This window comes from Pseudoliparis swirei, chromosome 5, assembly GCF_029220125.1.
Source record: "Pseudoliparis swirei isolate HS2019 ecotype Mariana Trench chromosome 5, NWPU_hadal_v1, whole genome shotgun sequence".
NCBI lineage: Eukaryota > Metazoa > Chordata > Actinopteri > Perciformes > Liparidae > Pseudoliparis > Pseudoliparis swirei.
In genome coordinates this window covers 8,002,246-8,011,922 of record NC_079392.1, presented here as the reverse complement: position 1 = coordinate 8,011,922, position 9,677 = coordinate 8,002,246, and the positions used below count along the sequence as shown (strand labels likewise).

Below are 9,677 nucleotides of genomic sequence, written 5' to 3'. Positions count from 1 at the left end.
AAGTAAAATTTGCACACATTTCAAATGATTTAGCACATCTGTGCAAACGGTTAGGTACAATTGCCTTCAGTTAGCCCAATTACCAATTGAATACATCTTGCTGGTCTAAACTGACTGTTGCTTCTCAGTCAAGTGGTTGTTCTCTGCAAAACATCTTGGCATCATTTCCTTGTGTCCATCATCACCTGCACAATAGTTCACTCCACTGTCAAAATCGTTCAGGCACATAATACCATGAAAAACATCATGGTATATCCTGTAATATGGATCTCTTGGATCATCGGCTTCATTTTCAGGTGCAACTAGAACTTTACTCATCAAGGGGGATTTTCTCACATCCGATCACCAATCACAGTCATTTCAGTTAGCTGACAGGTGCTATCCAGGAGTATAAATGCTTCCATCAAATATCTAGGGCTTGACAAAGTTCAGTACAGTTTACAGTATGAACATGGAAGCACCTGGCCAGGTAAACGAACAAGGGCAACTGCCTGTTCGAGGAAGAGGAGGAAGAAGAAGAGGAAGAGGAGCAAGGGTGCGTGGTGGTGGAGGGTGTATGAGCATCGGGCTCTAAACCAGAGGTGCCTTCTTCAGGCAATGGATGCTGCTTGTGCCGATGTCACAGCAGATGGTTGCGTCATGCAGCGGTTCTTCCCGTTGCATCGCAAGGAGAACATCAGATGCGATGTTGACGAAAATCTGTGTCCAGACAGGCGTGAGCGGGCGAGCAGGAGAGGGAGGATGAACTCCAGCTTTGCTACTGTTTGTTACAGTAGTGTAGGCTATACTTCATTTCATTTTTGATGTGCTTTTTGTTTGACACTATTTTTTGCTGTACACATTTTCTGTTTCTGTTTTGCAATTACTGTAATAATTTCCATGGCAGTATAAGTGCAATACAGTATGTGATGTGAAACCTTGTTGGCTCCTCTTGAATGAATCTTTGTTCTGTTTGATACACATAGTATTCTGGAAAGAAAACATCTCCTACAGTAACCATTCAGTGTCAAAGGACTAAGCCAAGATTGAAATGTGCACATGAGGGATATTTCTATGGTCCACTGCCATACCGACAAGACATCTAAACATTTTGACCTGCAGTGTTTAAACAATGACGAAGGGACTTTTCATTTTGGGGGCACTGACTATTTGTATGAGAAAAGGAATGAGTTGTCTGTTTTGGGAGAGATATGACCTTTTGCAGGTGTGCCATAGTGTTTTGCTAAACCATCTAGGTTATTTTGGCAAATGTATTTAAAGCTTTGAGAATGTCCTTTTTTTCAAGAGAGATGAGCCACAGCAATCGAGAAGGAAGTTTTCATTTTGGGGGCACTGACTATTTTTTATGAGAAAATTATTTGGGTTTGAAGCTTGAGTTAACTGTTTTGGGTGAGATGTGACCTTTTGAAGGTGATCTATGTAGTTGTGCTGAACCATATATGCTATTTTACCAAATGCACTAAGATCTTTGAGAATGTAATTTCTGTTTCAAGAATTGAGCCAAAGCAATGGAGAAAAACTGTAAGTCACATTTCTTATGTTTTCATGGGAACAGTTTGGTTGAAGGGATCTGAAACAACTGGTTACCTTGAGCGGATATTTACACTTTGAAACATGTTTATAGTGATGCTTGTTCGCAACACTTGCCACACAATACGGACGCATTTTCGTGTGTGACTGTTTACCTGTGGAAATATACATTACTGTTTTTCATTTTTAGCCATTATTTGATCAATACTCTGTGCGGCCCTCACACCCCCCGTGATTTTCTTATTCGGCCCACTGGCTACTATAGTTGAATAGCCCTGCTGTAGACACTCCAAGAGATACTTGCAAAAAGATTTCAGTTATAATAAATAGTAGGAAATAGGAATATATATACATTTACAAATACGTGGTTGCACCACCTGACATTTCTTTAGCATGTGAATTAAAAAGATAGTTAAAAATAGATTCAACCACTTTACATAAGTTATTTAACAAATGAGACTTGTTCCACACAAATAAATGTGCATTACATTAAATTGTGTAAGTTTTTTTTAAATTTCCTTTTTAGAAGCCTTTTTTGTCACTGACCCAAATATTAACTTAGCGTGCATCATTTTAAAGACACTTATTAAGTTGTGAACACAGTGTTGATATGAACAGCGCTTACCTGGACACATGCATTGTGCCGCTCTTTGGCCACTTTCCGGTGTTCCCTGGGAACTGTTTGGTTTCCACCTCACACTGACGGGGTTCTGTTTCATTAAACCAAACATGATTTTTGGCAGTAGCTTTCAAGAGCTGTCGTCTGATTAAATCCATTCGCGCCCTGTACTGCAACATTGTGAAGAATACATGAATTCCTTGTATAGTAACCAACAAAAAAACCCACAACTTGAAGATTTCCTTGTGTACACATTTTATATTTAATAGTATTGGTAGGCAACTGTGTACAACTGAGATACAGCTTGACATACTTTTAATCCATACACTCATCTGGCTCTAATATTCAGTTTACAGCGTGCATCAAATTGACTAATGTTACTAAAATATTTTACATACAGCAAAGCAGATTTCATGTACTGTAGAAGTATAAATGCTCTTACGTGACATTCAGTGCGAAGAGAGGAAACAACACATATCAGGAATATAACAAACACAACATATGATCAAGATCTATTGCAATGAACCATGTCACAACCCGGCTCTTAGGGTATGGCAAATATGGCGCGGACACAGCATTAAGTCAAAGAAAAGTGTTTATTTAACGTAATAACGAAACAAAACGTAGTGAAGTGTGGCAGTCAGTAACATCAGTAGTGCCCATGTGCATGTGTGTGTAATGGAGTGTAAGTGTTGTCAGCCAAACTCAAGGAAACCAACAACAAAGGAAACCAACAACAAAGGAAACCAACAGCAACGGGACCAGCAGCAAAGTAAACCACGACCACTCCACCTGTGAGGAGAACAACGCGCGCCATGCAGTGTGAGATCAAGGCCTTTATGCCCTCCTGCTCTCGGACCAGGTGTGCTGCATCCGGCAATCACTCACCTAAGGACATGATTAGTGATTAGACACGGGGGCCGTCACACCCCCCACCCCTTAAAATCGGTGTCCAAACGGATCACCGTCATCGTACTGTACTCAATGCAACGGTGCCCGTGACAAGACGCTTTCTCCGTGACCGTGCCTGGACCCGTACACTTCGCTTGAAAAGGGGAACTAACAATAGCCACAAGTACGAGAACCTGGTCTCCTGGACCGAACCCATGTTGCTCTGCACGTCGGTCATACAACCTCTTCACTCCACCTCGTGACACAGACAACTTCTCCCACGCCACACCACCATCTAGAAACAAAAGATGCTCAAAACCATTCACATAGTCCACCAGTCCTACCGGCAACTTCGTATCCACACAGCCATCTCTCAGTACTGCCAAGGGACCACGCACAGAATGTCCAAAAGCCAACTCACGAGGGCTAAAACCTGTACTCTCCTGTACAGCCTCCCTCGCAGCCAACATCAACCACGGAAGCCCCTCCTCCCAGCCTACATCCAGCTCAGCACAAAATCCACACAGAAGAGACCCAAGGGTCTGGCGAAACCTCTAATGCTCCCCGGCTCCCAAAGTGTCCACACCTATCATGCGCCACCTCCAAGACAAGACAGCGTACCCAAGTCGGCACCACAAGATGGAAAACCTCATTTCCCCCACAATCCTCACCAATGGGAAGCCATCCTCCGAACATCTCGTTCTGCAAGAAGTAGCCACTCACTGCACCATTCATCTCCGAAACGGGCAAAACTCGCTTAAACATTTCTCTCAAAGACGAATCCCCACCCCGCTGCTCCACGACCTCTCCGCGCGACAGTGACACAGGAAGCCCGGACAGAACCGGGACCTCCGACACCACCTCCACCGTGTCGCCCAATGACATGGCAGGGTCTGACCTGCTCATAGCGCGCGTAAATACGCAGGACGGAAAAACCTCAGGCAACACTCTGGAGCTCTCGTCAAATGCAGCATCAATTGGACAATATGTGACCACCTGTGCGGGAGGAGTGTCAGTCCAAACTGTACTACCAGCCAAGCCGTTGCCCAAAATAAAATGTATACCCTCAATAGGTAACGCCGGACGCACACCAACAGCTATCTCACCTTTCACCAGCGCACAGTCAAGCACCATCTTGTGCAAAGGAACAGGGAGAATCTTCAATCCCATCCCGCGACTGAGAACAAAGTCACCTACTGCACACGGGAAAATCCCGGACGAGCCCCCAATTCGTCACAACCCGGCTCTTAGGGCATGGCAAATATGGCGCGGCCACAGCATTAAGTCAAAGAAAAGTGTTTATTTAACGTAATAACAAAACAAAACTTGGTGAAGTGTGGCAGTCAGTAACATCAGTAGTGCCCATGTGCATGTGTGTGTAATGGAGTGTAAGTGTTGTCAGCCAAACTCAAGGAAACCAACAACAAAGGAAACCAACAGCAACGGGACCAGCAGCAAAGTAAACCATGACCACCACCACTCCACCTGTGAGGAGAACAACGCGCGCCATGCAGTGTGAGATCAAGGCCTTTATGCCCTCCTGCTCTCGGACCAGGTGTGCTGCATCCGGCAATCACTCACCTAAGGACATGATTAGTGATTAGACACGGGGGCCGTCACAACCAAGTAATATATAATTACCTGGACACATGCATTGTGCCGCTCTTTGGCCACTTTCCGGTGTTCCCTGTACTGTTTGGTTTCCACCTCACACTGACGGGGTTCTGTTTAATTAAACCAAACATGATCTTTGGCAGGAGCTTTCAAGAGCTGTAGTCTGATTAAATCCATTCGCGCCCTGTACTGCAACATTATAGAATACATGAATTTCTTGTATAGTAACCACACAAAAAAACACAACTTGAAGATTTCTTCGTGTACACATATTATATTTAATAGTATTGGTAGGCAACTGTGTACGACTGAGACACAGCTTGACATCCTTTTAATCCATACACTCATCTGGCTCTTATATTCAGTTTACAGCGTGCATCAAATTGACTAATTATACAAAAGTATTTTACATACAGCAAAGCAGATTTCATGTACTGTAGAAGTATAAATGCTCTTACGTGACATTCAGTGCTAGGAGAGGAAACAACACATAACAGGAATATAACAAACACGACATATGATCAATATCTATTGCAATAAACCAAGTAATATATAATTATGATAATGACTTTAGACATGTCACAGTGGATATTATTTAAAAGACCCGTGGTATATTGAATGATCAGCCTGTGATACAAATAACAAGTATTTTTAATATAGTTTTTTAAAGCCTTTTCCCCATTAAAACACCTGCCACTAAAGGATACAACTAATCAATTTATAAGTATTTTCAGATTTTTCTTTAGAAATACATTTTGTTTCCAGAACTAGGATCAGTGTTGTAAAAAAACAAACACTATGGCTCTTGCAGGTTTTCCAGAAACTTCTCTATTTCTCTACCCTTTCGGTTCCGGCTTTTATTTTTGATCTTCTCCAGAAGATTGATGCTGTTCGCACGATAGAAGGATTGTTCCGGTATCTCTGCCGCCTTCATGTGGTACCGTACTGACTGGTCGTGATCTTTTCGATCGAATTTTAAATATGTTGCGTATTTGTTGTAGAGGAGCTGTTTCTCTGCCGGTTCCAGATCCATTTCTAGCAGGTCCTGGTACATCTGGTCAGCTTTATCCATGCCATTATTAGACTTTGCATGTATATTTGCAAGGTCTATTTTCTCCACAAGTGAAAAATGAGGGTAGAGAGAAATCACCTCCTCATGGAGACTGACTGCTCTGTCTATCATGCTTTGCGTTGTGTGACTGTCCCTGAAAAAAATGATCTTCCATTTCAGACAGAGTGCAGCACATCTCTTCAGATAGCGCTCATCTGGATGGAGTTCCAGAGCCTCCTCTGCCAGAGCAATGGCCTCATCAATAGAAACATAGATTCTGTAAACCCTTAGTATCGCTTTCATGCCATTGCAGCTGCTGAGGGGATTTCTCAAAATCTTTACGGCCAACTCACGTGCTTCATCCTTAACGTCTTCTCCTTTCTTTCCACGTTGCTCAAGGTAGCAAGCAGCGAGGTAGAAGTTCTCTGGATCCTGTTCCTGGGCGACTCTCATTTTCTCCAAGATGTCAGCCTCCAGCTCGTTGTGCTTAAAGTCACTCACTAACCCTAAGACGTAACTGGTGTTCCACTCCACCATCTCCGGCTGCATCTTGATGGCTCTCTGGAAGCAATCTGCCACCAGCTCTCTGTCGTTGCTGAACTTCATCAGGGTCCAGGCTTTCTCAGCGTAGGTCTCTGCATGGAGCTCGTCCTGCGATGGTGATGGGTATTTCTTCATCAAGGCGTCTACCTTTGACAGGTAGGCCTCGCTCTGCCTGGTCTCCCAGGTGGTGGTGCAGCCAAGCCAGGTTCCCGTAGTTCACCACTAACCAGGGACCGTCATCTGCTTTCCTCATCTGGCGGAAGGCCTCTGCAGCCTTGTTGAAGAAACTCTGGGCGTCTTCGGTGGAGCCCAGCTGGTACTGAATGAACCCCTGCAGGTTGTAGATGTGACCCAGCCAGCTGTTTCCCTCCTCTGTGCCGATGTCCACCAGCTTGTCGTTGAGACGTAAAAGTTTGTTCTGGTTGGTCCCTATATTCCAGGTGAAGTGGCACTGCAGGGCCTCCAGTTTTGCCACGAGTCGTTTTTTGCTCTGAAAACAACTGATGAAAAGACCAAATATTACAATACATCACTAGGTTCATATAATATGCTTGGTGGGGTGTATGTTTGGATAATCATTGTTTATTTCATGTTTAGGAAGGGAAGAAGATAGAAATGGAGTAAGGAGCATTGAATGCCCAGGAAAAAAATAATAAATAATAATCTGTTAGGTTCTTTGAAAGAAAATGATTTCACTGCTGGCAGCGTACATGGTTGTGTATGTGACAAATAAACAGTGCAGGATCTGAAAGTTTGGAAGGAAAAAGGGAAGTAAGGAAGGATGGGAGGAGGGGGGGGGGCGGTTAGCACTGTCGCCTCACAGCAAGAAGGCCCTGGGTTCGAATCCCGGTCGTTCCAGGTCCTTTCTGTGTGGAGTTTGCATGTTCTCCTCGTGCCTCGCGTGGGTTTCCTCCGTACTCGGTTTCCCCACCATCATAAAGACATGCCCCAGGCTCACCCCGGTTCGTATGGATGAGAATGCATGTTGGTGGTGGTCGGAGGGCCAGAGGGACTGATTGGCTGCCACGCCTCCGTCGTCAGTCTGCAGGGCAGCAGCTGGCTACTACTGACTTACCACCACCGGGATGACTGTGTGTGTGTATGACTACTGGACTCTGGACTCTGTAAAGCGACTTTGGGTATTTAGAGAAAGCGCTATATAAATTGAATGTTATAAATGGAGGAGGGTACAGTTTATGGACAGGAAGGAAATAAGTAAGGAGTAACGAAAGAAGGAATGAATAAGGAAAAAAATAACACGGTGGGTAAGAAAAAGGAGAAAAAACAAAGACTGAAAGAAATCACAAAGATGAACAAAGTGATGACTAAATACATTATAAAGAAAGGTAGGATGCTGCTGGTGAGGCAGGAGTGGAGAAAAAGAAGAAAGAGGGGTTCAGAAGGAAGAAACAAAAGATGGCTGAAAGAAGGAAGGAAGGAAGGAAGGAAGGATAGGAAAGGAAAGTGTGAGCCACAGAGGAGAACACGTGAGTAAGTGAGTAGGCTTTGAATATGGAAAATAAAATACATTTTACATTTCTCCACCAGAATTATATTCTTGGAAGTGTCGGATGAAACTTAAAGAAAACAACTGATAGTAGTTGTTAGGTAAAATACATTATTTAAAACATATTTTGTATAATCTCTGTGGCACTGTGACAAAAGATCTCGTAATTGCAAGATCTGGATTTCATATTTAAGAAAAAAGTTAAGAAGGTAGAAAGAAACATCAGACTGAACATCAGTGTTTGAATACATCATCAATGTCTTGAAGGATCTATAATGGTAATACGCTTTGGCTCAAAGACACAATGATAAGATATTAAACAAATCATAACGATGATAATGATATGAAACGCATGAACAGCTACTCACGCCATCATGCAGCTGTTTCCTCAACTCGGTCAGTTCTCTGAGTTAGTGCGGCTGCTCGCTGCTCCTGATGCTCTGGCCTCGCGAGTAGAAATGATGAGATGTCGCTGAGCACGCAGCTTTAAATGTTCACGAACACAACGAGGCGGGGCATTTGCGTGTAAATGACTACAATAACACTCTTTAACTTTCGTTTCTTCTTGACGTTCGACCGATACGTCTGAAACACAACTCATCAAATGTCTTGATTGCGTGATTGAAAGATTAAAAACAAAAAGATATCACATATTTATGGTTGCACCTTCCCATCCTTTGAACGCATCTGTGTGTGTTGTGATCTCCCTCTCCTTCACTTTCGTTTCCCCAGAGTGACTGAAAACCTACAGCCACATCTTAAGGAAATAAAACTAACTCAGATTTTCATATATTCAGATTCAGACTTCCCAGACCGGTTCGACAAGGTGCAATCCAACAACAACATAAAAAAGATATATCACAAACATATTAAAGGACTTTGCATGTCATGTCACAGCAAAGGGTCTGAATACTTATGACCATGTGATATTTAAGTTTTTCTTTTTTAATAAATTTGCAAAAATGTCAACATTTCTGTTTTTTTCTGTCAAGATGGGGTGCTGAGTGTACATTAATAATAAATATAATGAACTTTTTTGATTTTAGCAAATGGCTGCAATGAAACAAAGAGTGAACAATTTATATATACAGTGCATCCGGAAAGTATTCACAGCGCTTAATTTTTTCCACATTTTGTTATGTTACAGCCTTATTCCAAAATGGATTAAATTCATTATTTTTCTCAACATTCTACACACAAAAACCCATAATGACAAAGTGAAAACTGTTTTTTGCTGATTTTTGCACATTTATTAAAAATAAAGAACGAAAACATAACATGTACATAAGTATTCACAGCCTTTGCTCAATACTTTGTTGAAGCACCTTTGGCAGCAACTCCAGCCTCAAGTCTTCTTGGGTATGATTCCACAAGCGTGGCACACCTATTTCTGGGCAGTTTCTCCCATTCTACTTTGCAGAACCTCTCAAGTTCCATCAGGTTGGATGGGGAGCGTCGGTGCACAGCTATTTTCAGATCTCCCCAGAGATGTTCAATGGGGTTCAAGTCAGGGCTCTGTCTGGGCCACTCGAGGACATTCACAGAGTCGTCCCGAAGCCACTCCTTTGTTATCTTGGCTGTGTGCTTCGGGTCGTTGTCCTGTTGGAAGATGAACCGTCGCCCCAGTCTGAGGTCCAGAGCGCTTTGGAGCATGTTTTCATCCAGGATGTCTCTGTACATTGCTGCATTCATCTTTCCCTCAATTCTGACTAGTCTCCCAGTTCCTCCCGCTGAAAAACATCCCCACAGCATGATGCTGCCACCACCATGCTTCACTGTAGGGATGGTGTTGGCCAGGTGATGAGCAGTGCCTGGTTTCCTCCAGACATGACACTTGGCATTCAGGCCAAAGAGTTCAATCTTTTTTCATCAGACCAGAGAATTTAGTTTCTCATGGTCTGAGAGTCCTTCAGGTGCTTTTT

At 43.2% G+C, this 9,677-nt stretch overlaps 2 pseudogenes; both read right to left on the bottom strand.

Moving 5' to 3' along the window:
* LOC130194159 (interferon-induced protein with tetratricopeptide repeats 5-like) overlaps window positions 1-3,925 on the bottom strand; it is an 8,005-nt pseudogene extending 4,080 nt beyond the window's left edge.
* Window positions 3,926-4,908: 983 nt separating this feature from the next.
* On the bottom strand, window positions 4,909-6,759 carry LOC130194158 (interferon-induced protein with tetratricopeptide repeats 1-like; annotated as a pseudogene).
* Window positions 6,760-9,677: the final 2,918 nt, after the last annotated feature.